The sequence below is a fragment of the Antechinus flavipes genome, chromosome 2 (genome assembly GCF_016432865.1).
Source record: "Antechinus flavipes isolate AdamAnt ecotype Samford, QLD, Australia chromosome 2, AdamAnt_v2, whole genome shotgun sequence".
Classification (NCBI taxonomy): domain Eukaryota; kingdom Metazoa; phylum Chordata; class Mammalia; order Dasyuromorphia; family Dasyuridae; genus Antechinus; species Antechinus flavipes.
The window spans coordinates 482,112,877-482,126,956 of NC_067399.1; positions in this window are offsets into that span (position 1 = coordinate 482,112,877).

The following is a 14,080-nucleotide window of genomic DNA, read 5'->3' on the forward strand; positions in this document are numbered from 1 at the left end:
TACTCCACAGTGGTTAATACAAAGTAATCATTTCCCTATATTCTTACTGAACAATTTCTACTTAATTTTTGACAAAGGAACTTGGCAAATTTAGAAATACCATATTGATTTCTTTTTGCAGATTTCCATCATTTGAAAATATCTGAATTCATTTTACTGTTTTGCAAAATAATTGGAAGATAATATCTATGGATACCTAAAAGATGGGATTATGAATATCAAAAAAGTATTTTGAATATATGGACTAAAAACCATTTTTGAATCAAATATCTATTTTTAATAAAACGCAATACTGGTAGATTGTATGAACGAGGGAGATAGTCCATTTTCTGTTGTTTCAAAGCATTTGCCAACTATAATTTTTCAAAATGTTACTTGCAAAATTATTTTAATTTATGCTTCAGGGTTTTTATATGTTTACAATTTTATCAATATAGATTCACAATTATGATTCTTCTGAGATTGAGCTATCCCATGATTTGCCTCATAGTGCCATTGAGAAAATATTGGCATTATGAACTTTTGTGTCTGGGAGCAGCTTGAGATCTTTGAATGTCTTGCATGATTTCCCAATTTTAATTGAACTTGCATTAAAAAAAATGTTTATAGGAATGAAGAAATGGTTGAAAAAATAAACAGTGATAAATTACCAAGTATCTAGGGAGCAAATTGTTGATTGCCAGGATTTAATCAACATGACATAGTGGATGAAGTCTAGGAATTAGAGCCAGGAGGATTTGGATTGGAAGAATGTCAGGCATTTTCTACCTGTTTGATTCCAGGCATATAAGTGACTCTTTATTAGCCTCAATTTCTTTATATATCAAAAGAGGACAACAATATCTATAGCATTTACCTCCCAGATTGGTGGCAAAGCTAAAATGAGATATGTAAAGCATTTTGCAAAAACCTCAGTGTTACATAAATATTGACTCATCCTTTTAAAAGGCCTGGGAAAACAAATAAATAGTAGACAGAAGCTATGCTTGTATGAGAGCAAACATCAGAATTGAAAACTTATTGAATCATTTTTATTGTGATAAGTTTAAGTGAATGACATATATTAGTTAAACATTTAAAAAAAACAATCATATATGTATGTTATATACACATGTGTATGTAAAAGCATATGAAATGTGATTTGACACATTTTACTGCATTAAATTATGTTTCAGTTCAATGCAATAAAATAGAATAAATTGGTCAAATACATTAGGCTACTAATATGAATTTAACACTAAACATTAGACTGAACACATTCTTTGTTAACTCAGAAAGCACTTGATATAACCAGTGCAAGGTGCTTGTAATCTTTAAAGAACTATATAAATGCTAGTTATTATAATTTATTATTATTATTAGCACCGTTTTTCAACAATATCACTATGAACATTATTAAACATATACATGGGAATGCCAATTGATTAATTGTTCTGGCTAATAAAATGGTAGAATTTGCAGCACCTGGATTTTTTTTTCAAATATTCAAATTTACTAGTTTTTTAATGGACATACAGAACAGGAACAACCTTTGTGGAATTTGCAGATGAAAACTGAATAAGAAACATAAAAAGTCCAATGATAATCTTTTTAAAAATAATTTTTTATTGACAGAACCCATGCCAGGGCAATTTTTTACAACATTATCCCTTGCACTCACTTCTGTTCCGACTTTTCCCCTCCCTTCCTCCACCCCCATCCCAGATGGCAAGTAGTCCTATACATGTTAAATATGTTGCAGTATATCCTAGATACAATTTATGTGTGCATAACCGAACAGTTCTCTTGTTGCATAAGAAGAATTGGATTCAGAAGGTAAAAATAACCCCGGAAGAAAAACAAAAATGCAAGTAGTTTATATTCATTTCCCAGTGTTCTTTCTTTGGGTGTAGCTGCTTCTGTCCATCCTTGATCAATTGAAACTGATTTAGCACTCTTTATCGAAGAGATGCACTTCCATCAGAATACATCCTCATACAGTATCGTTGTTGAGGTATATAATGATCTCCTGGTTCTGCTCATTTCACTCAGCATCAGTTCATGTAAGTCTCTCCAAGTCTCTCTGTATTCATCCTACTGGTCATTTCTTACAGAACAATAATATTCCATAATGTTCATATACCATAATTTATTCAACCATTCTCCAATGGATGGGCAATGATGACATTTTAAAAAACATTTCTGAAAGATGTTAGAACTCTGATCAGTGCATTGACCCATCAATCAAGTTTTTATTAAATTCCTACTATTTGCTAGGCATTTGTTAACTGCTAAATTCATCAAACTTGATAAAGCATGCTTCCTTTCTATCAGCAAAGAAATGTTGAACAGTATGAACAGAATAAAACATATGCACATTTTCTGACATGGCCAATATTCAGATATTGATTGCTCCACTATACATATTAGTCATAAAGGAAGAATTTGTTGGAGGAAGGAAGGAATCATTGGAAATTAACAATTTAAAAGAAAAAAAATCAATAAAACTTAAAAAAGGAAAAAAGTGGCTGCTATTCCTAGAGCACAGAACAAAAGCAATTAATAATTTCTTTTATTATATATATATAAAATGAGTAATATATATATATATATATATAATATATATATATATATATATATAGCCAATTATTATCTTAGACAAGATAGGGTGGTATAATGAATTGAGCATCGGACTTGGAATAAGGAAGATTTGAGCTGAATTCTTGTTTCCAGTACTAAATGGGTGACTGAAAAAGTCAGTTAACCTCTCTGGACCTCAGTTTCTTCATCTGTAAACTGAGAAGGTTGTTCTCAGTGACCACACTCTAGATTTCACCACTGTAACTCAGCTCTTTCTCCTTTCACCCATGTGCTCTTCCATTAGCGCATCCCTCTTGCAATGTCCATATTAAGGACAGGTTCAGACCATCCCATCTTTCATTTTATGGTCTTCTTTCAATACCTCATACTTAGCTTTTCAATTCCCTTATATGTGTTGTCTTTTCTTGTTAGAATGTAAGCTCCTTTAAGACAGGTGCTGTCTTTCTGTCTTGTATTTTGTTTTGTTTTGTTTTGTTTTTTGTTTTTTTCAGCAACAAGCGTTTATTTTTTTCAATAACTTTTTATTGACAGAACCCATGCCAGGGTAATTTTTTACAACATTATCTCTTGCACTCACTTCTGTTCCGATTTTTTCCCCTCCCTCCCTCTATCCCTTCCCCCAGATTCTGTCTTGTATTTGTAAGCTCAGTGCTTAGTACAGTGCCTGACACATAGTACTTAATATGTGCTTGTTGACTTGAAAGGTACTTGCCAGCTCCAGATCTAAGGTTCTATGATATAAGGATCTTTTAAAGTATGTTCTTACACATTCAGTAATACAGGAAGAGAATGGAACCCTCTTCTGTTGTATTTATTTCTGGTAGACTCTGATATTAAACTTGGGATAAACTTGTAATTTTTAAGACTCATAAATAAATAATGTCCTTGCTTATATACTAGAGATGACATTAAGTGATCTGTATAGAATAGGAGTGTAATCTTTCTATAAAATTGGTGTATTTGGTTTGGGGCAACTCAGTAGAAGAGTATAATTGAAGCTGTTCAAAATTGGTTCCATATTCTTTCCAGCTTTTTACAAACTACAAACACTATGATCTAACCAAACTGGCATTACTCTTCCTAACTTATGGTGCTCCAACTCTTACCTCTGTGTCTTTGTACTGTCTGTGCTCACATCAAGCATACCTTCCCTTAGCTCTACCTCTTAGGATCCTTAGCTTCCCTGAAGGCTTACCTCAAATGTTATGTTCTACCTGAAGCTTTTTTTGATCCCTTCAGTTCCTAGTGCCCCTTTCTTTTAATTATCTTATTTAAAAAAACAACAATAATCTGCTTATTTCTCTTCTATCCTAACCTCACTCCTAAATTGAAAATGAAGAAAATCCAGAACCATTTGTTCTTCACTCTTAGTCCTTCACCCTTCTATCTGGAGATGGACAGCAAATTTCATCATTTCTCCTTTGGGATCATAACTGGTGATTATACTGATCAGAGTTTTTTCAGAGTGTTTTGTCTTTACTATATTGCTATCATTGTATCTGTGCACTTGACTCTGCATCAGACCATATCTACTTATCCAGATTTCTCTGAAACCCTTTCTTTAATCACTTACAGCAAAATAACATCCGGAACACGGTTTTATATCATAAATGGATCAGCCATTTTCCAGTTGATTCAGATTTTCATTCTTTGTCATCTCAAAAAGCTATTTTTTTTCACATTCTTAGAGTTTGTTTTGCTTAGGACCTTAAATTACTCTTCCATCAATTCTCCTTTCTCTCATTTCCTTGTTGAATGAGATATATGTTTGTACCCAGCTATGGATGTAAATATCCATCTCTTCTTTTACCAGTTCAGATAATAGTGAGTTTCAAGTGTCAGCCACTCCTTTATTATCCCCTGCCTCTTGTTTGTATGGATGTCTACTTATGTATCTTAATTATATACATGAAATAGTATTTCCTAATCTTCCTTTCCCTGCCCCTAGTCTATTCACCTTTCTTTCTTTCCATTCTTCTCTTAAAATCCAGATATTATAGTACTATTCCCAGATATTCTAACTAGACTTCCTCTATGATCCCTGAAGATAATAGGGTTCAGTAGGAAAACATCCACATATTAGATTGTGAACAGTTTTTGTTTATCCCTTTATCACTATTCCATCATATTTCTTTTATAACCTTCCTCCTACCCCCACTTAAGTCCTGTGTTTGAGATTCAAAGTTTCTACACAGTCCTGATCATTTCATCATGAATGCCTATAAGTCTAGTTTTTACCTTAAAGACACATTTCCCCCTCTTTAGAATTAAATTTGGTTTTTCTGGATAAGTTATTTTTGGCTATAGTCTTATATTTTTTCACTCCTTAAATATGGTATTAGAAGTTCTCCACTTTTTGATAATGATGGCTACTGAGTCATGTGTGATCTTGACTATGATTCCTCAGTACTTGGATTCTTACTTTCTGACTGCTTGAACAATTTTTTTTCTTTAACCTAGAATCTCTGAATTTGGGCTATAATGTTTCATTTAGTTTCATTTAGGGATTTCTTTGAGAAGGAAATTGGTGGATTCTTTCTATTTTCACTTTGCTCTCCAGTTCTAAGAGATCTGAGCAGTTTTGAGATTTCTCAAAATATGATGCCTGGGATCTTGTTTTGGTCATAGAGTTCACGTAATCCTGTGACTTAAAATCTTTTTTTCTTTTATCTGTTTGTCAAGTCAATTTTTGTTATGAAATATTTTATATTCTCTTCTATTTTTTTGACTTTGTCTAATTTTTTTTTCCTCATGACATCATTGTCTTCTATTTAGTCCATTCCAATTTTTAAGAGACAATTAGATGGTGCAATGCATAGAATATTGGGCCTGGAATCAGGAAGACTTGCATTCAAATTTGGCCTCAGATAATTTCTAGCTCTGTAACTCTGGGCAAGTCACTTAACCTATTTGTGTGACGACCACGCTAACACTCAGGATACCTCAGAATCAGCCAGAGTCAGGATAAGCAAAAGTCCTTAATCTTTATGCTTGGTTTTAGACGCTGGATTGAACAGGATGGAAGCAGAATCTCTGCAACTGCCTTCTCCCTCTTCTACCACCAAAAAGTGACTCTGGCTAGTCTTACTCCACCCCCCTAGTCCCTCCTACAATCCTCTGTATACACCAATCATTGAGCCAGCACGGATAGTGGAAAGGACATTTTCCAAGCATATGCCTGTAGAGTATTGTCCAATCAGTAATTAGCCTCAAGCTCTTGTGAGTCCTGACCTCATTCAATAGTTTCAACCCTCTACATATTTGCTTCAATTTCCTTATCTATAAAATGAACTGGAGAAGGAAATGGCAAACCACTCCAGTATCTTTGCCAAGAAAACCCCAAATGAGGTAAAAAAGAGTCAAATACAACTGGACAACAAGAAATTGTTATAGGTGTGTGCTGTATAGTTTTGTAAGTCTTGTGCCAAACTGTTCATTCCCCTTCCAATTCTTTTTTTCTCTTTTATTTCTTTTCTAATTTTCCCCTCTAGCACTGTCATTTCATTGACAAAACCATTTTTAAAACTTTTGCTTCATTCCTTTCAGGAATTCCAAGATGTATCCAAGCTATGTTTTTCTTTAAGGCTTTCATTATAGCTATTTTGGAGTCATTCTCTTCTCTGTATCTTGAATGATTGCTTTATATGATGGGATTCTTCTTCTATTATTCTCCCAGCCTACTTTCTAACTTTAGACTTGAAGTTAAAGCTAGACTGCTGCACTTCTGGAGGGATCTGATCTGGTTCTCTGACTGCTTTCTTGGGGTTATTGAGTATTATTACAGAATCTCAGGGACAGTTTAGGTGGAATCCTAAAAGATTTCAATACTCTCAAAATGGTCTAATCCAAGAAAAATTGATTGCTTCTCCCTGGATCTAAGTTCTGCTCTTGAGTCCACCTTGGGTCTGTCTAAAACATAAAATTACTGCTAGACTCAGCCACTATCAGCTAGCTGGAAAGTTATACTGTTTCAGGGTAATAGAACTACAAGGTCTCCTTTGGTCCAGAATTCTTGTCCTGGTTATTCCTCTACAGGCTTTATACTTATGTTGCTTGTTTCTGAATCTGCCCCTTTCTTAGCATATCACTCAGGGTCTCTCTACCCAGTGATACTTATGTTGCTTGTTTCTGAATCTGCCCCTTTCTTAGCATATCACTCAGGGTCTCTCTACCCAGTGAACACCCCCAATGGGCACAAATTCTCCTCATCAATTCACCCTGGAGCTGAGTAATGGAAAACAACACTATTTGTTGGCACCTCTCCTCATTAAGATGTCCTGGTATGAGTCTGGGGATGCCCTGGTAAGGATCTAGGACTTTTGCTTGTTCTGGTGAATACCCTTTGCCTGTGCTGAAATAGTCTCTGCCTAGCATTTCTACTCAGAATCCAACCTCAGTGTCCTTAGACCTCTCTGTCTTCCTTTCTCTCTCTCTCTCTCTGTCTCTCTCTCTCTTTATCTTTATTTTAATAGCCTTTTATTTACAGGTTATATGTATGGGTAACTTTACAGCATTGACAAAATAAACCTCTTGTTCCAATTTTTCCCTTCCTTCTCTCCTCCCCCCCGCCCCCAGATGCCAGGATGATCAGTAGGTGTTAAATATATTAAAATATAAATTAGATACACAATAAGTATACATGACCAAACCATTATTTTGCTGTACAAAAGAATCGGACTCTGAAATATTGTACAATTAGCTTGTGAAGGAACTCAAAAATGCAGGTGTGCAAAAATATCCTCTCTGTCTTCCTATATCAATTTGGACTTGAAAAATGACTTATTGTAACTTTAAAAAACATTTTTATTATAGATTTTTATTTACAAGGTATATGCATGGATAATTTTTTAGCATTGACAGTTGCAAAACTTTTTGTTCCAATTTTTCACCTCTTTCTCCCCACCCCCTCCCCCAGATGGCAGGTTGACCAATGCATATTAAATATGTTAAAGTATAAGTTAAATAAAATATATGTATACAAGTCTATACAGTTATTTTGCTTTACAAAAATAATTGGACTTTGAAATAGTGTACAATTAGCCTGTGAAGGAAATCAAAAATGCAGGCGGACAAAAATGGAGGGATTGAGAATTCTATGTAGTGGTTCACACTCATTTCCCAGAGTTCTTTCACTGGGAGTAGCTGATTTAATTCATTACTGCTCTATTGGAACTGATTTGGTTCATTTTATTGTTGAAGAGGGCCACATCCATCAGAATTGATCATCATATAGTATTGTTGTTGAAGTATTGAAGGTTATTGTAACTTTTTCTGAGATTTCCCCATGAAGATGCAGTTTGGTACATTTTCTACAAACTTTTGGAGCAGGTTTTGGGGAGAGCTCAACTGTACTATTTCTACTCTATTTTCCCTAATTACTTTGTAATTATTTCTTATGTCATTATATATATATATATATATATATATATATATATTTCATTTCCCCTAGCTAGATTGCAAGCTCCTTGAAGGCAGTGACTATTTCACTTTTGTTTTTGTATCCCCAGTGCTATCACTCTACCTGGCACAGAACAGGTATTTAGTAATTGCTTGCTGATTGATTGATAGAAATGTGCCTCTTCTCATACATGTGGTTTCGGTCAATTGAATGCTGGTAAATTAAAAAGTTTTAAATGTACTAGGGAAGTTCACTATTCAAAGGAGCTTTTAAAAGGTGAAAAATATTTTTTGCTAGGCAAGAAATCATTCCCTAAATTATGTATTTCATCAATTTAGCTTTATAGATATAACACTGATTATCTTGGCCTTGCCTTTTGAAGGCTAGGTATGTTACATTCCACCCTTCTCCCAGAGTTCTCTACTACCCTTTAGGGAGTTTGGGGTATTTAGACTCTATTAATGTCTTCTGCCCTTATCAATAGTATTTGCTCAATTCCCTGCATCTCAATTTCATTTACCCACTCTTTGTTCATATTGCTACAAAGAAATGTTTACTTCAAAGATATAAAAACAAATATACAAATAGCTTAGTTAATTCCTGTACACATCTGAAGTTCCAAGTCCAAAACTTTTCACTGGGTTCGAGCTCCAGGTACTTTGGCCTTTCATGGCTTCCCTACCGGGCTAGTTGACTGTAATATCCCCCCTAGAATCCTGACTCTAAGGTTGCCATAGCTCAGACTCCTGGGCTAGTGGGGATTGCTGTCTGCAAATGAAACTGAGAACAAAGACAGAATAGAGATTCCCAAATCCATTTATTGGAATGATGAGGTTTAAAAGAGAGAGGGAGGGAAGAAAGTACCCTCCCTCTCCAGTTCAGTTCATGGCATCTACATTGTGGGTGAACTGTATATGATTTTCAACCTTTGGTGCTGCAGGAAAAGAGCTCACAGAAAAGAGAATAAGGCTGTCTCAGAGTATGGCGGTTTTAAAGATGTAGCCTGTTCCCACTATGCAATGAATTATACAAGGTTATTCCCAACCATGTTATAGGATAACGTAGGATGGGAGGAAAACCATTTCCAAAAGCAGAATGCTTCCATATTAGCAGATTTGGGCATGTACAAATCCTTTCTATATATACATTAGATTTGTTTCCAAGGGACTCAATGATATTCTTTTCCTCCCAACTTTTCCCCGCTTCCTGCCATGTACATGAGAATGTAGGTCAGAAACAAGGGCGAACAGCTTTATACAGAGGCCTAACCACTAGGCTACTGAGAATTTTTCAGTTTAATTTCCGGAATTTAATTTCCATAGATTGAGCTGCTGTAACTCCTGACTCAGGGAAGCACAAAAGTTGGGTTGAAGTTTAAGAGTGGCACATTTTAGCTCAATGTAAGAAAAACTTTACTAGCAATTAGAGGTATTTAGAATAACTTGAATTGTCCAAAAATGGAACGAGTTACTGCCAAGGGGATTCTGCCTCCCAGGAGGTTTTGAATGAGGGGCTGAATAGCTGCTGTGGGATGATGTAGGCAGGATTCTTGGTCAGATTCAGGTTGGCTTAAATGGCCTTTGAAGGTCCTTCCAACTCTGAGATTCTGTGTAACTTAGCTGCTGTCTGACTGCCTTCTGGGCATAGGCCCACCCTGTGTGGGAGAATGATATGTGATTAAAAGGTTAGAGGGGCTGAAATATGAAGAAAGATTAAAGGAGCTAAAAATGTGTAACTTGCCTAAGTGAAAAATAAAAGATGACATGTCAGCAATCTACAAAATACTATAGTTGACAACTGATGGATTAGTATAATGGGGAATGGAGAGGAACAGTACAATGATGTGCTTATTTGTACAAGTATAATGGAGTAGTAAAAAAAGAGTTGGATGAAGTAGAGAGTGAAAATTCAGAATCCACTCAGCAGGACTGTGCTCTGCCCTGGCCAGACCCTACCTGGCAGATAACACTGATCTTTGTATATCACATTTCATTAAGAACATTGACAGATATTTAAAACATAAATGACTGCTATGTTTCTTTGTCTTTGTATCGATCCTTGGTGCCTAGCATTGTGCCCAATGCCTAATAAATACATGTTGAATAAATGAATGAATTTATGAATCCTTTTTTTTTTCTTTAGTAGTGACAGTTTTCTAAAGAGAGAAAGCATTAAAAATAGTTTGGATCTAGCTATGCATACACCCAAGCAACACAGACTATAGTAATTAGCAATTACTTTGATTTCCATAAATGTCCTGATCAAATAATTCTTTGAGAACCCATTAACTAAAAGGAAGGAATTAATTATACAATTATCATGTTTGAACTCTAACAGAATTCTATTGTATACTTATGTGATTATCATACCAGGAATGAATTGAGTCAAATAATTTAAAAACCTCAAATAGGTTCCATGTCATGGTAATAAGAAGCAATTGCTTTTTTATTTTTCTGTTTTTCATGTAGATATTTTGGTGGCCAATAGACTTAGCCATGATGGCCAGTGTGGTTGCTTATTGATTTATTAGCCTTTTTATGAATTTCTTCATGAACATAAGAGGAAAGGATTATTGAAATAAACTAGTAATTTATTTGTAAGTGTTTAAACAATTATATGTGGTGATTTGTTGAAAATTAGAGACTTTTTTGTTTGTTTTAGAAAACCTTTAAAAAAATCCTTATCATTGCTATTAATTTAGTTATTTCCTTAGAGGATTTGAGTGGATTGCTGAAATTAAGAAAATTCTAATTTTTGGAAAAATATAGAAACATAAAATAAGCCAGTTAAAAATAGATATATTAAAGGCAAGTCTTCCTATGCATACACTTTTTAATCAGAAAAGGCATTTCTTAAAGTTATAATTGAAGCAGACTTCTGTTGCTAAAATCAGAAATTGTTCAAGAAGGTCATAAAGAATCCATATATGAGTTCAGCAAATCTTCTTTTCATGTGCAGACACTACATTCCAGAATTGCTTTAGAAACAGAGTCTCTTATTGTTCACAGTTCTGCTCTGGAAAACTCCAATGTGATTCCAGTCTATTAAGACCTTACAGGACAGAGAATTGGATCTCCAATTGAGCTTTCAGTTTAATTTTCCAGCTAGAGAAAAGAATGTAATTCTTAAGAATCAAAATCTTTTCTGTGAAATTGAAAAATGACAAGAAAAATGCTCTTCCTTTTCAAGCCACATTTGCTAGTCAGCAGGCAAATGCCTGCTAAGTCTATATGTATGTCTGTGATTCTGCTAGTTGCTGTATAGACTAAGCTAACAGAGATATAGTCATAATCCTTGCTTTTTAGAAGTTTGTGCTCAAAGAGATGACACTGTGGGAGATGGACTTAAAGCATATGAGCAAATGAAACATTCAATTAAATATAATTGAATAAAATCTGTTTAGCTAGGAAAGGACGTCCCAATCCCAACTCTTCTCTTTTCTCTTTCTGATCTGCTCACCCTATCACATCTATTTCAGCAGATTGGAGCTTTCCAGAGGAAACTCTTGAATTTCCACTGGTGGAGGCCATTAAGAAATCAACTAAGAGAATTCCACTAATTCTAGATCAGAAAAATTGACTAAATGGATAACAAATAATAATTAAAATATAGCATTCTACTTTTAAACCAAGGAGCATACTCTCCTACTAATATATACAATGTTCATGAGGGAAAATAATTACTAATTTAGAGCATCATTGCAAGAATGTTACCTACTTGCAACAAGTAGGTAACAAGTACCTATTTGTTGTCCTTCTTACTTGAAGAAGATCAAAATGGCATCATTATGTCAGGATCAATGTACAATGTGTCCTACTGTGGCTGATCAGACTTAAACAAGCTCAAAAGGTTCTACCATATGTCAGACCAAATCGTCCATATGAACATTTGAAATGGAGATTTCTCTAAATAAATCTCACATTTCTTCTGTGTTGCTCCATTGGTTTTTACACAAAGCGCATTGCTTTCTTTGAGGTAAGCACACCATGCTGAGTGGTCCTACGCCAGTGTCTCCCATGTCTCACAATTAATTCCAAAATTCCTCAGGGAGACCCTGAATGTGTCCTTGCATCCCTTCTTCTGACCTCCATGTCAGTTGCGTTGTGGAAGTTCTCTGTAGAATAATCTTTTAGGCAAACAAACAATTGGCATTTGAACAACATGTCCAGGGCCTGAGAGTTGCACTCTCTGCAGTGAAATATGAAAGCTTAGTAGCTCTACTCAAGAAAAGACCTCAGGGTCTAGTACCTTATCTAGCCAAGTGATCTTCAGAAGACTAGTCAAATGGTGTGTGGTCTAGATTTTGCAAGCCTACAACAATGAAATCAGTGCAATGGCTCTGAAGATCTTCAGTTTGGTAGGACCCCTAATCCCTCCCCTCTCCCGGCCTTTCCTCCAGAGTCTCGCAAACACTGAGCTAGCTCTGGCAATGCGTGCATCAATCTCATCATCTCTGGGAATATCCTTGGAAAGTATGCTGCCAAGGTGAATGAACTTATTCACAACATTTAAAATTTCTCCATTTGCTGTATCAAGTATTCACATACAGATGGCGTGGTGCTGGCTGCAGGAGAACTTTTGTTTTCCTAGTGTTAATTGTGTGGCCAAAATTAGCACAAGTGGCAAAGAGAATTGATCCATATTCTGTTGCAACTCAATCTCTGAGGCTGCACTGAGTGTACAATCATCTGTGAACAAAAAATTGAGCACCAATTCTCTCTCTACTTTAGTCTTGACTTTTTTTTTTTGTTAACTATTTTGCCATCAGTATCTGCTAGGTCAGTAGCTGACCCAGATGTTGTTTTCATCCTCTCTGAAGATATCACAACATCATGCTAAAAAGCATGGGAACAAACATATAGCTATGTTTCACTCCACTGATGACTGGAAAAATATGAAAGTATCTTCCATTATCCAGAACCCATGCAAGCATGTCATCATGAAACTGACATGCAATTCTGATTACTTTCTCTGGGTGAATAAGAGAAATAATTCATTTTGGACTCCTACTCTATTCTGATCAATATTAATCATTTTGATAGAATCATATACAGTTCCAGAGCTTTGAGCTGCAGATTCTAAGTTTGCTTGCTTCACTATAGAAAGTTAGCTAAAAGCTTTCCACCCATGTTTGTCCAGCATGATAGAGATCACAACTACATGAAAAGTCCCCCAGAATAATTTTGTACCTCCAAACTAATCCTTTGTCCAATAGGAGTATGTGACTATCATATGACCACTTAGGTCATCGACTGTGATAGCTTGTACCATTTCCTTCTGCCCAAAATAAAGAGAAGCTCCTCCTGGAAGGAGGAGAGACCTCAGATCATGAGGAAGATCTGAGGTTCACTTCGGACCAGGATCCTTTAAAAAAAATGCCATTAGCTCAGACCTCTGCCTCAGGCTGTCTTATTATAGGTGAGAGAATTTTAATCCCCACACACCCAAATTTTGTCATGACCTTCTAAAATCCCTTGTGACTACAGATCTCTGGACAGACCTCTATTATGCTCCTGGCATTTCTCCTGGTGTTGTTGGCAGCAAACATCATATCAGCCATTCCTAAATCCTTTCTGAAGCTGACTCTCAGGTAGATGACCATCTTTCAAGTGAAAAAATGGTCTATTGTTCATACCCCAAAGAGATACTAAAGAAGGGAAAGGGACCTGTATGTGCCAAAATGTTTGTGGCAGCCCTGTTTGTAGTGGCTAGAAGCTGGAAAATGAAAGGATGCCCATCAATTGGAGAATGGTTGGGTAAATTGTGGTATATGAATGTTATGGAATATTATTGTTCTGTGAGAAATGACCAGCAGGATGAATACAGAGAGGACTGGCAAGACTTACATGAACTGATGCTAAGTGAAATGAGCAGGACCAGGAGATCATTATATACTTCAACAACGACACTGTTTGAGGATGTATTCTGATGAAAGTGGATCTCTTTGATAAAGCAATCTAATTCAGTTTCAATTGATCAAGGATGGACAGAAGCAGCTACACTCAAAGAAAGAACACTGGGAAATGAATATAAACTGTTTGCATTTTTGTTTTTCTTCCCGGGTTATTTATACCTTCTGAATCCAATTCTCCCTGTGCAACA